Source organism: Amia ocellicauda, unplaced genomic scaffold (genome assembly GCF_036373705.1).
Source record: "Amia ocellicauda isolate fAmiCal2 unplaced genomic scaffold, fAmiCal2.hap1 HAP1_SCAFFOLD_56, whole genome shotgun sequence".
Classification (NCBI taxonomy): Eukaryota; Metazoa; Chordata; class Actinopteri; order Amiiformes; family Amiidae; genus Amia; species Amia ocellicauda.
The window spans coordinates 424,332-440,000 of record NW_027102986.1 but is presented as its reverse complement, the minus strand read 5'-3'; the positions used below and the strand labels follow the sequence as shown (position 1 = coordinate 440,000).

Sequence of the window (15,669 nt, the reverse complement as noted above, 5' to 3'; positions counted from 1 at the left end):
CAGCTGCCCCAGTAGTTATTGGGGTCTAATTTGTCTCCACTTTTAAAAATCGGGGTGATCAATCCTTGATTCCCGACCTCAGGGAAACACCCGGCTCTCAGCACCAGGTTAAAGAGTTTGAGCAGAGCCTCCTGCAGCTGCGGGCTGCTGTGCTTCAGCATCTCAGGGCTGATGCTGTCGGGGCCGCTGGCTTTCCTGGGTTTGAGGATTTTGAGTTGATGTTTTAGTTCCTGTATTGTAAATGGGTTATCTAAGGGATTTTGGTTATTCTTAATGATTTCTTCCAATTTATTTAGGTTTTTTAATATTTTAACCTGTTCTGGCTTTGGATTGTTTTCAACATTTTGGTAAAGTTTTTCAAAGTGTGTTTTCCAGATTTCTCCATTTTGAATTGGTATTTCATTTTTTGTTTTTGGGGTATTTATTCTGCCCATATAGTGGTCTTTTTTCTTACTGAGGAGTTGCTTGTAGTGCCGCAGGGCCTGGCAGTAGCTGAGGCGAGCCTCCTGGTTGTCGGGCTCTCTGTGTTTAGTGTTGGAGAGATGTCTCAGGTGTTTCCTAGAAGTTTCACACTCCTGGTCACACCACTGTTCTTTTTTTCTTTTAGACGATTTCATATTTTGGTTTTTAATTGTTTTAATGTTTGATTTTAAAGCCAGTCTCTCAAATATTTCATTCAGTGTTTTGGTGGCTGAGTTTATTCCGTTTTGGTTTATTTGATAGTGTGAGGATTGATATCTGTCTAACATGTTTTCAATCTCATCACTATTCAGGGCTCTTGTGTAGTTCTCTGTGCTGGGCTCTGACCATCTCTAACTGGGTGGCAGGGAGACCAGTTTTGTGGGAAGTTTGGCTCTGACTTGTGGCTGCGCTGATCTTTTTAGGTAAAGTGTTATTTGGCTGTGGTCTGATAGTGGAGATTGTTGTCTGACTATAAACGCATTGTTGGCTTGTGGGTCCAGGTCAGTTATGGCGTAGTCCACCACACTGCTGCCCAGAGCCGAGCAGTATGTGAATCTCCCCAGAGAGTACCCCCTGGTCCTGCCATTGATGATATATAGACCCAGGCTTTTACATAGGCGCACTACCTGCTTCCTGCTCTTGTTTACCACGCTGTCGTGGCTGTGTCAGTGTGGAGGTGTGTGTGTGGCACAGCGGGGAGTCTCCGAACAGGTGTGTGTTCCCCTCTGTATTGATGTAGTCCATCTCTCTGCCAGTCCTGGCATTGAGATCGCCACACAGCAGTACAGAGCCCAGGGTCTGGAAGTGGCAGATTTCGTTTTGAAGCTCATGAAAGCCTTCCTCATTATAGTAGGGGGAGTCTGCGGGTGGCATATAAATTGCACATAGGTATATATCTGTGTTATTTTGTAGGGTGTCTTTTCTGATTTTCATCCACAGGTGTGTGTCTCCTCTCTGTACTGGGCATAGGGCTGCTCGGAGCTCCTCCCTGTACCACACGATAATCCCCCACGAGGCCCTGCCACACCTGACTTTGGGTTTTTTATAGGAGGGCACAATCAGCTCCCTGTATCCATTGTATCCATCCAGTGTATAGACATATCTGCACAGCACCAAGTCTCTACAAGAATGAAAACATCTGAACTATTTACAGTGTTGATCAGTTCAGGGCCTGTGCTCTTCATTCCAAAAGTTGAGGAGCGTAAACCCTGCATATTCCAACTGCTTATTTTAAAGGACATGTTAATATATTTTATTATACTTGTCTCTTCTACATAAGAAAGTTTAATTTGTGGTCTACAACTGATATTATATTACTATTAATAATTATATATGGATATACATAATAATCACTCAAAGATTTTATGTTTGCATCAAAATATCAGAATAATTAAATCACATTTTTTCTTACTCTCCATCTCCACAACCATATATATGTGTGTTGAGGCTCAGTTAACTCAGCAGTGTGGAACAGATGACACTGAGGAGTTGCCTTATCTAGGCCAGCTGGGCAGCATCGGGCCTCCAGGCTCTGGAAGCCGCTGCTGCGTGGCTGTGTGGCTGTGCTGGTCCCCGGCTGTCCGCTCTGCTGTGCTGGACGGGCCCTCTGGGGATGGGGGGGTGGGGAATGGGGCCGCGGGGTCTCAGGGGCTGGGGCTGGGGTGGAGCCGGTGGCTGGGGATGTGGCCGGGGGCTGGGGGGTTTGCTCCTGGTCTCGAGGTGGGGGTGTGTGGGGTTTCGGCCCAGGGTTGTGTCCTTGAGGACCTTTGAGATGATCCTCACACCCGTCTTGTTGAGGTGGACGTGGTCATACAGGTGATGTGGCTGGATGTCTCAGTGGTGTGCCAGGTGGACGTTGGGGAGGAGGGCACATCTTCGGGACACTTCTGCGTTGATGGCCTGGATGATGTGCAGGGGCACGTCTGTGCGGGGCAGCAGTGTGGAGATGGAAATTTTGGCAGTTGGGAATTCCTCTGTGGCTTTCGTTGCTACCTGTCTCAGGGCTGAGGCCACATCGCCCCTGCGGGCACTCAGGTCGTTAGTGCCGGTGTGGATGAGGATGTGTTTGACTTGGCAAAGCCTCCTCTTGGAGAGCAGCTCCAGGGCTCTCTGTGCTGTGGAGCACCAAAGCTTTTTCACTTTTCGCCCAGGGAAGAGGCGCCTCTCAACCAGGAACTTCCCATTGGATTCGCTCAGAATGACCACCTCTGCGTTGACCTGCCACTCCGGGTTTGCGTCGGGAGTGGTGGGGGCAGCGGGTGTGTTTTGGGGGAGTGGCGTTTCAGGGGGTTGTGTATTAGTGGCAGGTCTGGTGATAGTGGGTGTGTCAGGAGTGGTGGGGAGTGTGGGTGGATCAGTGGGTGCGTCAGGGGTTGGAGGTGTTGTGGGGTCAGTGCAGTGCAGTCTCTGTGCTCCAGTGATGTGTAGCTCCTCTCTTAGCTCCTCCAGCTGGCTCTGCAGGCTCCTCAGCTAGCTGTGCTGGGGTGTCCAGGTCAGCTCCTCCCTCGCTCTGCGCAGCTCCGTCCTCAGGGTTTGGCTCTGCTCCTCCAGGTCTCTCACTGCTGCTCTCAGCTCATGGATCTCAGCCTTGTGCTGCATCTTTAGTCTGTGCATCTCATCCCGGAGCTGATCACACAAGGAGGTCTGGGCCAGGGTGCTCAAGGTCTGCTCCCTGAACTCCGCAAACTCCAGCTCCAGCACTGATAGGCATTCCTTTAGTGTTTTAATGTTGCTGGAGAGTTTTGGGGAGACAGGGGGGCAGTCTGTGGGAGATGGGGCACTGTCTGGCTCCGTGTGGCTGGGGGCAGACTGCAGGGTGGCCGGCTCTGGCTCTTGTTTCTCTACCTCAGTCTGCTGCTTTGAGGTGTGGAAGCCGAGAGCTAATTGGTCCAGGCTGCTCTCGCTGCCCTGCACCATGATGGTCCCGTTGTGGTATACATTAAAAGTGAGCATCACACTGTCTGTGTCTTTCTCTACCAGCACTGAGATCTGCCTGCCTCTGCTAATGCCCCTCTTGTTGTTATTGGGGTATGTCTGGCACAGGGTTTTGTGAAAGGCGGTGTAGAACAGTAGATTGTTCTTGACCCTGTTTTCTCCTTTACCAGTGTAGTCTAGGATGAGGGTCTCAGGAGATGCTCTCATCACAGCTTGTTTGTAGTCCTTCTTAGCCTGTGCAGAGCGAATGTCTTCAGGGTATCGGATTTCAAAAGGCAGCTCTGCAGTCAGACTGCTGTTCGATAGATTTCTATCAGTCTCAGTGGCAGTTGGGCTCTCTCCTACTGTCACTCTATTCAAATTGGAGCTCTGCATTTTCATTGGCTGAGTCAACTACTGAGAATGCTTATTTATTTTATTAATACATATTTTTTGTTTAATTATTTGTCTCTTACCTCCAATTCTTGTCTTCAGCTTTTCTTTTCTGACTTTTCTTCCTGAACTGTCTCTCTGCTTTCTTCTTTTTGTGTTTCTCTTAAAATTATTATTTTTTGAATACTTTTTCTTCTGAATTTCTATTCCATGTCTTCTGTGTATGTTTATAGTGCTATATATTCATTTGTAAATCACAAATTAAATCCGCTTATGTATAAAAACAAATGTTTTTTAGGAGCTCATATTCCTCTCTCTCTCTCTCTCTCTCTCTCTCTCTCTCTCTCTCTCTCTCTCTCTCTCTCTCTCTCTCAATTCATTTCATTTGTATTGTCAAAGCAATTGGACATACATACACATACATACATATACACTCACCTAAAGGATTATTAGGAACACCTGTTCAATTTCTCATTAATGCAATTATCTAATCAACCAATCACATGGCAGTTGCTTCAATGCATTTAGGGGTGTGGTCCTGGTCAAGACAATCTCCTGAACTCCAAACTGAATGTCTGAATGGGAATGAAAGGTGATTTAAGCAATTTTGAGCGTGGCATGGTTGTTGGTGCCAGACGGGCCGGTCTGAGTATTTCACAATCTGCTCAGTTACTGGGATTTTCACGCACAACCATTTCTAGGGTTTACAAAGAATGGTGTGAAAAGGGAAAAACATCCAGTATGCGGCAGTCCTGTGGGCGAAAATGCCTTGTTGATGCTAGAGGTCAGAGGAGAATGGGCCGACTGATTCAAGCTGATAGAAGAGCAACTTTGACTGAAATAACCACTCGTTACAAACGAGGTATGCAGCAAAGCATTTGTGAAGCCACAACACGTACAACCTTGAGGCGGATGGGCTACAACAGCAGAAGACCCCACCGGGTACCACTCATCTCCACTACAAATAGGAAGAAGAGGTGAGACATTCAGATGGTAGAGTCAGAATTTGGCGTAAACAGAATGAGAACATGGATCCATCATGTCTTGTTACCACTGTGCAGGCTGGTGGTGGTGGTGTAATGGTGTGGGGGATGTCTTCTTGGCACACTTTAGGCCCCTTAGTACCAATTGGGCATCGTTTAAATGCTACGGCCTACCTGAGCATTGTTTCTGACCATGTCCATCCCTTTTTGACCACCATGTACCCATCCTCTGATGGCTACTTCCAGCAGGATAATGCACCATGTCACAAAGGTCGAATCATTTCAAATTGGTTTCATGAACATGACAATGAGTTCACTGTACTAAACTGGCCCCCACAGTCACCAGATCTCAACCCAATAGAGCATCTTTGGGATGTGGTGGAACGGGAGCTTCGTGCCCTGGATGTGCATCCCACAAATCTCCATCAACTGCAAGATGCTATCCTATCAATATGGGCCAACATTTCTAAAGAATGCTTTCAGCACCTTGTTGAAGCAATGCCACGTAGAATTAAAGCAGTTCTGAAGGCGAAAGGGGGTCAAACACAGTATTAGTATGGTGTTCCTAATAATCCTTTAGGTGAGTTCATCGTAGCTCTTGATACTCTCTTTCTGTCTCCAGGAGATATAATTGAAGAATTGTACACGTACTAGGCTACTTTCAACACCCTTTGCTGCACTGGTATATTTCCCTCTATTTTTCTTTTTTTTTTTTGCTGGCAGTTCCGTCAATACCCGCCAGCCTTTAAGAGACATCATGCAGCCAGGCATCTCGGCTTGCGCCACACCATCCTGAACGCGCCCGATCTCGTCAGATCTCGGAAGCTAAACGGGGCAGGACCTGGTCAGTACATGAATTTGAGACCTCCTGGAAATACCTGGTGCTGCAAGCTTTTACGTCTCCTGGGTAACTTTATCGTAGCTCTTAATACTCTCTATCTGTCTGGAGGAGATATAATTGAAGTATTGTACACGTACCCAGCTACTGTCAACATCCTTTGCTGCACTGATATTTTTCCATCCATTTTTCTTTTTTTTTTTTTTTTTTTTGCTGGAAGTTCCGTCAATACCCGCCAACCTTTAAGAGACATCATGCAGCCAGGGCTTTCGGCTTGTGGACACACCATCCTGAATGCGCCCGATCTCGTCAGATCTCGGAAGCTAAACGGTGCAGGGCCTGGTCAGTACTTGGATGGGAGACCTCCTAGAAATACCAGGTGCTGCAAGCTTTTTACGTCTCCTGGGTAACTTCATCGTAGCTCTTAATACTCTCTTTCTGTCTCCAGGAGATATAATTGATGAATTGTACACGTACCCGGCTACTTTCAACACCCTTTGCTGCACTGGTATATTTCCCTCTATTTTTCTTTTTTTTTTTTGCTGGCAGTTCCGTCAATACCCGCCAGCCTTTAAGAGACATCATGCAGCCAGACATCTCGGCTTACGGCCACACCGTCCTGAACGCGCCCGATATTGTCAGATCTCGGAAGCTAAAGGGGGCAGGACCTGGTCAGTACTTAAATGTGAGACCTCCTGGAAATACCAGGTGCTGCCAGCTTTTTACGTCTCCTGGGGAACTTCATCGTAGCTCTTAATACTCTCTTTCTGTCTGGAGAAGATATAATTGAAGAATTGTACACGTACCCGGCTACTTTCAACACCCTTTGCTGCACTGGTATTTTTCCCTCCATTTTTCTTTTTTTTTTTTGCTGGCAGTTCCGTCAACACCCGCCAGCCTTTAAGAGACATCATGCAGCCAGGCATCTTGGCTTGCGGCCACACCATCCTGAACGTGCCCGATCTCGTCAGATCTCGGAAGCTAAACGGGGCAGGGCCTGGTCAGTACTTGGATGGGAGACCTCCTAGAAATACCAGGTGCTGCAAGCTTTTTACGTCTCCTGGGTAACTTCATCGTAGCTCTTAATACTCTCTATCTGTCCGGAGGAGATATAATTGAAGTATTGTACACGTACCCAGCTACTGTCAACACCCTTTGCTGCACTGATATTTTTCCATCCATTTTTTTTTTTTTTTTTTTGCTGGCAGTTCCGTCAATACCCGCCAGCCTTTAAGAGACATCATGCAGTCAGGCATCTCGGCTTGTGGCCACACCATCCTGAACGCGCCCGATCTCGTCAGATCTCGGAAGCTAAACGGGGCAGGACCTGGTCAGTACATGAATGTGAGACCTCCTGGAAATACCTGGTGCTGCAAGCTTTTACGTCTCCTGGGTAACTTTATCGTAGCTCTTAATACTCTCTATCTGTCTGGAGGAGATATAATTGAAGTATTGTACACGTACCCAGCTACTGTCAACATCCTTTGCTGCACTGATATTTTTCCATCCATTTTTCTTTTTTTTTTTTTTTTTTTTTTTTTTTTTTTTGCTGGAAGTTCCGTCAAAACCCGCCAGCCTTTAAGAGACATCATGCAACCAGGCCTCTCAGTATGCGGACACACAGTCCTGAACGCGCCCGATCTCGGAAGATCTCGGAAACTAAATGGGGCAGGACCTGGTCAGTACTTGGATGGGAGATCTTCTGGAAATACCAGGTGCTGCCAGCTTTTTACGTCTCCTGGGGAACTTCATCGTAGCTCTTAATAATCTCTTTCTGTCTGGAGAATATATAATTGAAGAATTGTACACGTACCCGGCTACTTTCAACACCCTTTGCTGCACTGGTATTTTTCCCTCTATTTTTCTTTTTTTTTTTTGCTGGCAGTTCCGTCGATACCCGCCAGCCTTTAAGAGACATCATGCAGCCAGGCATCTCGGCTTGCGGCCACACCATCCTGAACGCGCCCGATCTCATCAGATCTCGGAAGCTAAACGGGGCAGGACCTGGTCAGTACTTGATTGTGAGACCTCCTGGAAATACCTAGTGCTGCAAGATTTTATGTCTCCTGGGTAACTTTATCGTAGCTCTTTATACTCTCTATCTGTCTGGAGGAGATATAATTGAAGTATTGTACACGTACCCGGCTACTTTCAACACCCTTTGCTGCACTGATATTTTTACCACCATTTCTCTTTTTTTTTATTTGCTGGATGTTCCGTCAAAACCCGCCAACCATTAATAGACATCATGCAGCCAGGCCTCTTGGCTTGCAGCCACACCGTCCTGAACGCCCCTGATCTCATCAGATCTTGGAATTTAAACGGGGCAGGGCCTGGTCAGTACTTGGATGGGTGACCTCCTGGAAATGCCAGGTGCTGCCAGCATTTTACGTCTCCTGGGTAACTTCATCGTAGCTCTTAATACTCTCTTTCTGTCTGGAGGAGATATAATTGAAGAATTGTACACGTACCCGGCTACTTTCAACAGCCTTTGCTGCACTGATATTTTTCCCTCCATTTTTCTTTTTTTTTTTTTTTTTTTTTGCTGGAAGTTCCGTCAATACCCGCCAGCCTTTAAGAGACATCATGCAGCCAGGCCTCTTGGCTTGCGGCCACATTGTCCTGAACGCGCCTGATCTCGTCAGATCTCGGAAGCTAAACGGGGCAGGGCCTGATCAGTACTTGGATGGGAGACCTCCAGGAAATACCTGGTGCTGCAAGCTTTTTACGTCTCCTGGGTAACTTCATCGTAGCTCTTAATACTCTCTATCTGTCTGGAGGTGTTATAATTGAGGAATTGTACACGTACCCGGCTACTTTCAACAGCCTTTGCTGCACTGGTATTTTTCCCTCTATTTTTCTTTTTTTTATTTGCTGGCAGTTCCGTCAATACCCGCCAGCCTTTAGGAGACATCATGCAGCCGGGCCTCTCGGCTTTCGGCCACACCGTCCTGAATGCGCATGATATCGTCAGATCTCGGAAGCTAAACGGGGCAGGACCTGGTCAGTACTTGAATGTGAGACCTCCTGGAAATACCAGGTGCTGCAAGCTTTTACGTCTCCTGGGTAACTTTATCGTAGCTCTTAATACTCTCTTTCAGTCTGCAGGAGATATAATTGAAGAATTGTACACGTACCCGGCTACTTTCAACACCCTTTCCTGCACTGATATTTTTCCCTCCATTTTTCTATTTTTTTTTTTTTTTTTTTTGCTGGAAGTTCCGTCAATACCCGCCAACCTTTAAGAGACATCATGCAGCCAGGCCTTTCGGCTTGTGGCCACACCGTCCTGAATGCGCCCGATCTCGTCAGATCTCGGAAGCTAAACGGGGCAGGGCCTGTTCAGTACTTGGATGGGAGACCTCCTAGAAATACCAGGTGCTGCCAGCTTTTTACGTCTCCTGGGGAACTTCATCGTAGCTCTTAATACTCTCTTTCTGTCTGGAGAAGATATAATTGAAGAATTGTACACGTACCCGGCTACTTTCAACACCCTTTGCTGCACTGGTATTTTTCCCTCTATTTTTCTTTTTTTTTTTTGCTGGCAGTTCCGTCAACACCCGCCAGCCTTTAAGAGACATCATGCAGCCAGGCATCTCGGCTTGCGGCCACACCATCCTGAACGTGCCCGATCTCGTCAGATCTCGGAAGCTAAACGGGGCAGGGCCTGGTCAGTACTTGGATGGGAGACCTCCTAGAAATACCAGGTGCTGCAAGCTTTTTACGTCTCCTGGGTAACTTCATCGTAGCTCTTAATACTCTCTATCTGTCCGGAGGAGATATAATTGAAGTATTGTACACGTACCCAGCTACTGTCAACACCCTTTGCTGCACTGATATTTTTCCATCCATTTTTTTTTTTTTTTTTTTGCTGGCAGTTCCGTCAATACCCGCCAGCCTTTAAGAGACATCATGCAGCCAGGCATCTCGGCTTGCGGCCACACCATCCTGAACGCGCCCGATCTCGTCAGATCTCGGAAGCTAAACGGGGCAGGACCTGGTCAGTACATGAATGTGAGACCTCCTGGAAATACCTGGTGCTGCAAGCTTTTACGTCTCCTGGGTAACTTTATCGTAGCTCTTAATACTCTCTATCTGTCTGGAGGAGATATAATTGAAGTATTGTACACGTACCCAGCTACTGTCAACATCCTTTGCTGCACTGATATTTTTCCATCCATTTTTCTTTTTTTTTTTTTTTTTTTTTTTTTTTTTTGCTGGAAGTTCCGTCAAAACCCGCCAGCCTTTAAGAGACATCATGCAACCAGGCCTCTCAGTATGCGGACACACAGTCCTGAACGCGCCCGATCTCGGAAGATCTCGGAAACTAAATGGGGCAGGACCTGGTCAGTACTTGGATGGGAGATCTTCTGGAAATACCAGGTGCTGCCAGCTTTTTACGTCTCCTGGGGAACTTCATCGTAGCTCTTAATAATCTCTTTCTGTCTGGAGAATATATAATTGAAGAATTGTACACGTACCCGGCTACTTTCAACACCCTTTGCTGCACTGGTATTTTTCCCTCTATTTTTCTTTTTTTTTTTTGCTGGCAGTTCCGTCGATACCCGCCAGCCTTTAAGAGACATCATGTAGCCAGGCATCTCGGCTTGCGGCCACACCATCCTGAACGCGCCCGATCTCATCAGATCTCGGAAGCTAAACGGGGCAGGACCTGCTCATTACTTGATTGTGAGACCTCCTGGAAATACCTAGTGCTGCAAGCTTTTACGTCTCCTGGGTAACTTTATCGTAGCTCTTTATACTCTCTATCTGTCTGGAGGAGATATAATTGAAGTATTGTACACGTACCCGGCTACTTTCAACACCCTTTGCTGCACTGATATTTTTACCACCATTTCTCTTTTTTTTTATTTGCTGGATGTTCCGTCAAAACCCGCCAATAATTAATAGACATCATGCAGCCAGGCCTCTTGGCTTGCAGCCACACCGTCCTGAACGCCCCTGATCTCATCAGATCTTGGAATTTAAACGGGGCAGGGCCTGGTCAGTACTTGGATGGGTGACCTCCTGGAAATGCCAGGTGCTGCCAGCATTTTACGTCTCCTGGGTAACTTCATCGTAGCTCTTAATACTCTCTTTCTGTCTGGAGGAGATATAATTGAAGAATTGTACACGTACCCGGCTACTTTCAACACCCTTTGCTGCACTGGTATTTTTCCCACTATTTTTCTTTTTTTTTTTTGCTGGCAGTTCCGTCGATACCCGCCAGCCTTTAAGAGACATCATGCAGCCAGGCATCTTGGCTTGTGGCCACACCATCCTGAATGTGCCCGATCTCGTCAGATCTCGGAAGCTAAACGGGGCAGGGCCTGGTCAGTACTTGGATGGGAGACCTCCTGGAAATACCAGGTGCTGCAAGCTTTTTACGTCTGCTGGGTAAGTTTATCGTAGCTCTTAATACTCTCTTTCTGTCTGGAGGAGATATAATTGAAGTATTGTACACGTACCCGGCTACTTTCAACAGCCTTTGCTGCACTGATATTTTTCCCTCCATTTTTCTTTTTTTTTTTTTTTTTTTTTGCTGGAAGTTCCGTCAATACCCGCCAGCCTTTAAGAGACATCATGCAGCCAGGCCTCTTGGCTTGCGGCCACATTGTCCTGAACGCGCCTGATCTCGTCAGATCTCGGAAGCTAAACGGGGCAGGGCCTGATCAGTACTTGGATGGGAGACCTCCAGGAAATACCTGGTGCTGCAAGCTTTTTACGTCTCCTGGGTAACTTCATCGTAGCTCTTAATACTCTCTATCTGTCTGGAGGTGTTATAATTGAGGAATTGTACACGTACCCGGCTACTTTCAACAGCCTTTGCTGCACTGGTATTTTTCCCTCTATTTTTCTTTTTTTTATTTGCTGGCAGTTCCGTCAATACCCGCCAGCCTTTAGGAGACATCATGCAGCCGGGCCTCTCGGCTTTCGGCCACACCGTCCTGAATGCGCATGATATCGTCAGATCTCGGAAGCTAAACGGGGCAGGACCTGGTCAGTACTTGAATGTGAGACCTCCTGGAAATACCAGGTGCTGCAAGCTTTTACGTCTCCTGGGTAACTTTATCGTAGCTCTTAATACTCTCTTTCAGTCTGCAGGAGATATAATTGAAGAATTGTACACGTACCCGGCTACTTTCAACACCCTTTCCTGCACTGATATTTTTCCCTCCATTTTTCTATTTTTTTTTTTTTTTTTTTTGCTGGAAGTTCCGTCAATACCCGCCAACCTTTAAGAGACATCATGCAGCCAGGCCTTTCGGCTTGTGGCCACACCGTCCTGAATGCGCCCGATCTCGTCAGATCTCGGAAGCAAAACGGGGCAGGGCCTGTTCAGTACTTGGATGGGAGACCTCCTAGAAATACCAGGTGCTGCAAGCTTTTTACGTCTCCTGGGTAACTTCATCGTAGCTCTTAATACTCTCTTTCTGTCTCCAGGAGATATAATTGAAGAATTGTACACGTACCCGGCTACTTTCAACACCCTTTGCTGCACTGGTATATTTCCCTCTATTTTTCTTTTTTTTTTTGCTGGCAGTTCCGTCAATACCCGCCAGCCTTTAAGAGACATCATGCAGCCAGGCATCTTGGCTTGCGGCCACACCATCCTGAACGCGCCCGATCTCGTCAGATCTCGGAAGCTAAACGGGGCAGGACCTGGTCATTACATGAATGAGAGACCTCCTGGAAATAACTAGTGCTGCAAGCTTTTACGTCTCCTGGGTAACTTTATCGTAGCCCTTAATACTCTCTCTCTGTCTGGAGGAGATATAATTGAAGTATTGTACACGTATCCAGCTACTGTCAACACCCTTTGCTGCACTGATATTTTTCCATCCATTTTTCTTTTTTTTTTTTTTTTTTGCTGGAAGTTCCGTCAATACCCGCCAACCTTTAAGAGACATCATGCAGCCAGGCCTCTTGGCTTGTAGTCACACCGTCCTGAACGCGCCCGATCATATCAGATTTCGGAAGCTAAACGGGGCAGGACCTGGTCAGTACATGAATGTGAGACCTCCTGGAAATACCTGGTGCTGCAAGCTTTTACGTCTCCTGGGTAACTTTATCGTAGCTCTTAATACTCTCTATCTGTCTGGAGGAGATATAATTGAAGTATTGTACACGTACCCAGCTACTGTCAACATCCTTTGCTGCACTGATATTTTTCCATCCATTTTTCTTTTTTTTTTTTTTTTTTTTTTTTTTTTTTGCTGGAAGTTCCGTCAATACCCGCCAACCTTTAAGAGACATCATGCAGCCAGGCCTCTTGGCTTGTGGCCACACCGTCCTGAATGCGCCCGATCTCGTCAGATCTCGGAAGCAAAACGGGGCAGGGCCTGTTCAGTACTTGGATGGGAGACCTCCTAGAAATACCAGGTGCTGCAAGCTTTTTACGTCTCCTGGGTAACTTCATCGTAGCTCTTAATACTCTCTTTCTGTCTCCAGGAGATATAATTGAAGAATTGTACACGTACCCGGCTACTTTCAACACCCTTTGCTGCACTGGTATATTTCCCTCTATTTTTCTTTTTTTTTTTGCTGGCAGTTCCGTCAATACCCGCCAGCCTTTAAGAGACATCATGCAGCCAGGCATCTTGGCTTGCGGCCACACCATCCTGAACGCGCCCGATCTCGTCAGATCTCGGAAGCTAAACGGGGCAGGACCTGGTCATTACATGAATGAGAGACCTCCTGGAAATAACTAGTGCTGCAAGCTTTTACGTCTCCTGGGTAACTTTATCGTAGCCCTTAATACTCTCTCTCTGTCTGGAGGAGATATAATTGAAGTATTGTACACGTATCCAGCTACTGTCAACACCCTTTGCTGCACTGATATTTTTCCATCCATTTTTCTTTTTTTTTTTTTTTTTTGCTGGAAGTTCCGTCAATACCCGCCAACCTTTAAGAGACATCATGCAGCCAGGCCTCTTGGCTTGTAGTCACACCGTCCTGAACGCGCCCGATCATATCAGATTTCGGAAGCTAAACGGGGCAGGACCTGGTCAGTACATGAATGTGAGACCTCCTGGAAATACCTGGTGCTGCAAGCTTTTACGTCTCCTGGGTAACTTTATCGTAGCTCTTAATACTCTCTATCTGTCTGGAGGAGATATAATTGAAGTATTGTACACGTACCCAGCTACTGTCAACATCCTTTGCTGCACTGATATTTTTCCATCCATTTTTCTTTTTTTTTTTTTTTTTTTTTTTTTTTTTGCTGGAAGTTCCGTCAATACCCGCCAACCTTTAAGAGACATCATGCAGCCAGGCCTCTTGGCTTCCAGCCACACCGTCCTGAACGCGCCTGATCTCTTAAGATCTCGGAAGCTAAACGGGGCAGGACCTGGTCAGTACTTGGATGGGAGACCTCCTGGAAATACCTGGTGCTGCAAGCTTTTACGTCTCCTGGGTAACTTTATCGTAGCTCTTAATTCTCTCTTTCTGTCTGGAGGAGATATAATTGAAGAATTGTACACGTACCCGGCTACTTTCAACACCCTTTGCTGCACTGATATTTTTCCCTCCATTTTTCTATTTTTTTTTTTTTTTTTTTTGCTGGAAATTCCGTCAATACTTGCCAGCCTTTAAGAGACGTCATGCAGCCAGGTCTCTTGGCTTGCGGCCACACCGTCCTGAACGCGCCTGATCTCATCATATCTCGGAAGCTAAACGGGGCAGGGTCTGGTCAGTACTTGTTTGGGTGACCTCCTGGAAATACCAGGTGCTGCAAGCTTTTTACGTCTCCTGGGTAACTTCATCGTAGCTCTTAATACTCTCTTTCAGTCTGGAGGAGATATTATTGAAGAATTGTACACGTACCCGGCTACTTTCAACAGCCTTTGCTGCACTGATATTTTTCCCTCCATTTTTCTTTTTTTTTTTTTTTTTTTTTGCTGGAAGTTCCGTCAATACCCACCAGCCTAAAGAGACATCATGCACCAGGGCCTCTTGGCTTTCGGCCACACTGTCCTGAACGCGCACGATATCGTCAGATCTCTGAAGCTAAACGGGGCAGGGCCTGGTCAGTACTTAGATGGGAGACCTCCTGGAAATACCTGGTGCTGCAAGCTTTTTACGTCTCCTGTGAAACTTCATCGTAGCTCTTAATACTCTCTATCTGTCTGGAGGAGATATTATTGAAGAATTGTACACGTACCCGGCTACTTTCAACAGCCTTTCCTGCACTGATATTTTTCCCTCCATTTTCCTTTTATTTTTGTTTTTTTTTGCTGGAAGTTCCGTCAATACCCGCCAACCTTTAAGAGACATCATGCAGCCAGTCCTCTCGGCTTGTGACAACACCGTCCTGAATGCGCCCGATCTCGTAAGATCTCGGAAGCTAAACGGGGCAGGGCCTGGTCAGTACTTGGATGGCTGACCTCCTAGAAATACCAGGTGCTGCAAGCTTTTTACGTCACCTGGGTAACTTCATCGTAGCTCTTAATACTCTCTTTCTGTCTGGAGGAGATATAATTCAAGTATTATACACGTACCCGGCTACTTTCAACACCCTTTGCTGCACTGGTATTTCTCCCTCCATTTCTCTTTTTTTTTTTTGCTGGCAGTTCCGTCAATACCCGCCAGCCTTTAAGAGACATCATGCAGCCAGGATCTCGGCTTGCGGCCACACCATCCTGAACGCGCCCGATCTCGTCAGATCTCGGAAACTGAATGGGGCAGGGCCTGGTCAGTACTTGGATGGGAGACCTCCTGGAAATACCAGGTGCTGCAAGCTTTTTACGTCTGCTGGGTAAGTTTATCGTAGCTCTTAATACTCTCTTTCAGTCTGGAGGAGATATAATTGAAGAATTGTACACGTACCTGGCTACTTTCAACACCCTTTGCTGCACTGATATTTTTACCACCATTTCTCTTTTTTTTTATTTGCTGGATGTTCGGTCAAAACCCGCCAACCATTAAGAGACATCATGCAGCCAGGCCTCTTGGCTTGCAGCCACACCGTCCTGAACGCCCCCGATCTCATCAGATCTTGGAATTTAAACGGGGCAGGGCCTGGTCAGTACTTGGATGGGTGACCTCCTAGAAATGCCAGGTGCTGCAAGCTTTTTACGT

General features: G+C 46.7%; 3 non-coding genes and 25 pseudogenes across 3 annotated transcripts; all 28 read left to right on the top strand.

The window, feature by feature from the left end:
- The first annotated feature begins 5,526 nt into the window (after positions 1 to 5,526).
- Positions 5,527 to 5,644, top strand: LOC136738558 (uncharacterized; annotated as a pseudogene).
- Positions 5,645 to 5,861: 217 nt separating this feature from the next.
- LOC136738370 (uncharacterized) lies at positions 5,862 to 5,980 on the top strand (annotated as a pseudogene).
- A 539-nt stretch (positions 5,981 to 6,519) lies between these two features.
- On the top strand, positions 6,520 to 6,638 carry LOC136738582 (5S ribosomal RNA). The gene has a single exon (XR_010812661.1). It is a non-coding gene; the product is annotated as a 5S ribosomal RNA (ribosomal RNA).
- A 211-nt stretch (positions 6,639 to 6,849) lies between these two features.
- On the top strand, positions 6,850 to 6,968 carry LOC136738421 (uncharacterized; annotated as a pseudogene).
- Positions 6,969 to 7,526: 558 nt separating this feature from the next.
- Positions 7,527 to 7,645, top strand: LOC136738469 (uncharacterized; annotated as a pseudogene).
- Positions 7,646 to 7,855: 210 nt separating this feature from the next.
- Positions 7,856 to 7,974, top strand: LOC136738425 (uncharacterized; annotated as a pseudogene).
- Positions 7,975 to 8,193: 219 nt separating this feature from the next.
- Positions 8,194 to 8,312, top strand: LOC136738351 (uncharacterized; annotated as a pseudogene).
- Positions 8,313 to 8,522: 210 nt separating this feature from the next.
- Positions 8,523 to 8,641, top strand: LOC136738557 (uncharacterized; annotated as a pseudogene).
- Positions 8,642 to 8,860: 219 nt separating this feature from the next.
- On the top strand, positions 8,861 to 8,979 carry LOC136738330 (uncharacterized; annotated as a pseudogene).
- Positions 8,980 to 9,189: 210 nt separating this feature from the next.
- On the top strand, positions 9,190 to 9,308 carry LOC136738580 (5S ribosomal RNA). Its single transcript, XR_010812660.1, has one exon. It is a non-coding gene; the product is annotated as a 5S ribosomal RNA (ribosomal RNA).
- Positions 9,309 to 9,519: 211 nt separating this feature from the next.
- On the top strand, positions 9,520 to 9,638 carry LOC136738399 (uncharacterized; annotated as a pseudogene).
- Positions 9,639 to 10,194: 556 nt separating this feature from the next.
- On the top strand, positions 10,195 to 10,313 carry LOC136738512 (uncharacterized; annotated as a pseudogene).
- Positions 10,314 to 10,523: 210 nt separating this feature from the next.
- LOC136738424 (uncharacterized) lies at positions 10,524 to 10,642 on the top strand (annotated as a pseudogene).
- Positions 10,643 to 10,852: 210 nt separating this feature from the next.
- On the top strand, positions 10,853 to 10,971 carry LOC136738449 (5S ribosomal RNA). The gene has a single exon (XR_010812635.1). It is a non-coding gene; the product is annotated as a 5S ribosomal RNA (ribosomal RNA).
- A 219-nt stretch (positions 10,972 to 11,190) lies between these two features.
- LOC136738350 (uncharacterized) lies at positions 11,191 to 11,309 on the top strand (annotated as a pseudogene).
- A 210-nt stretch (positions 11,310 to 11,519) lies between these two features.
- Positions 11,520 to 11,638, top strand: LOC136738556 (uncharacterized; annotated as a pseudogene).
- A 219-nt stretch (positions 11,639 to 11,857) lies between these two features.
- On the top strand, positions 11,858 to 11,976 carry LOC136738322 (uncharacterized; annotated as a pseudogene).
- Positions 11,977 to 12,185: 209 nt separating this feature from the next.
- On the top strand, positions 12,186 to 12,304 carry LOC136738527 (uncharacterized; annotated as a pseudogene).
- Positions 12,305 to 12,519: 215 nt separating this feature from the next.
- Positions 12,520 to 12,638, top strand: LOC136738523 (uncharacterized; annotated as a pseudogene).
- Positions 12,639 to 12,865: 227 nt separating this feature from the next.
- Positions 12,866 to 12,984, top strand: LOC136738321 (uncharacterized; annotated as a pseudogene).
- Positions 12,985 to 13,193: 209 nt separating this feature from the next.
- Positions 13,194 to 13,312, top strand: LOC136738526 (uncharacterized; annotated as a pseudogene).
- Positions 13,313 to 13,527: 215 nt separating this feature from the next.
- On the top strand, positions 13,528 to 13,646 carry LOC136738522 (uncharacterized; annotated as a pseudogene).
- A 226-nt stretch (positions 13,647 to 13,872) lies between these two features.
- On the top strand, positions 13,873 to 13,991 carry LOC136738412 (uncharacterized; annotated as a pseudogene).
- A 219-nt stretch (positions 13,992 to 14,210) lies between these two features.
- On the top strand, positions 14,211 to 14,329 carry LOC136738427 (uncharacterized; annotated as a pseudogene).
- Positions 14,330 to 14,547: 218 nt separating this feature from the next.
- LOC136738533 (uncharacterized) lies at positions 14,548 to 14,666 on the top strand (annotated as a pseudogene).
- Positions 14,667 to 14,884: 218 nt separating this feature from the next.
- LOC136738414 (uncharacterized) lies at positions 14,885 to 15,003 on the top strand (annotated as a pseudogene).
- Positions 15,004 to 15,212: 209 nt separating this feature from the next.
- On the top strand, positions 15,213 to 15,331 carry LOC136738362 (uncharacterized; annotated as a pseudogene).
- Positions 15,332 to 15,542: 211 nt separating this feature from the next.
- Positions 15,543 to 15,661, top strand: LOC136738355 (uncharacterized; annotated as a pseudogene).
- The last annotated feature ends 8 nt before the right edge of the window (positions 15,662 to 15,669 follow it).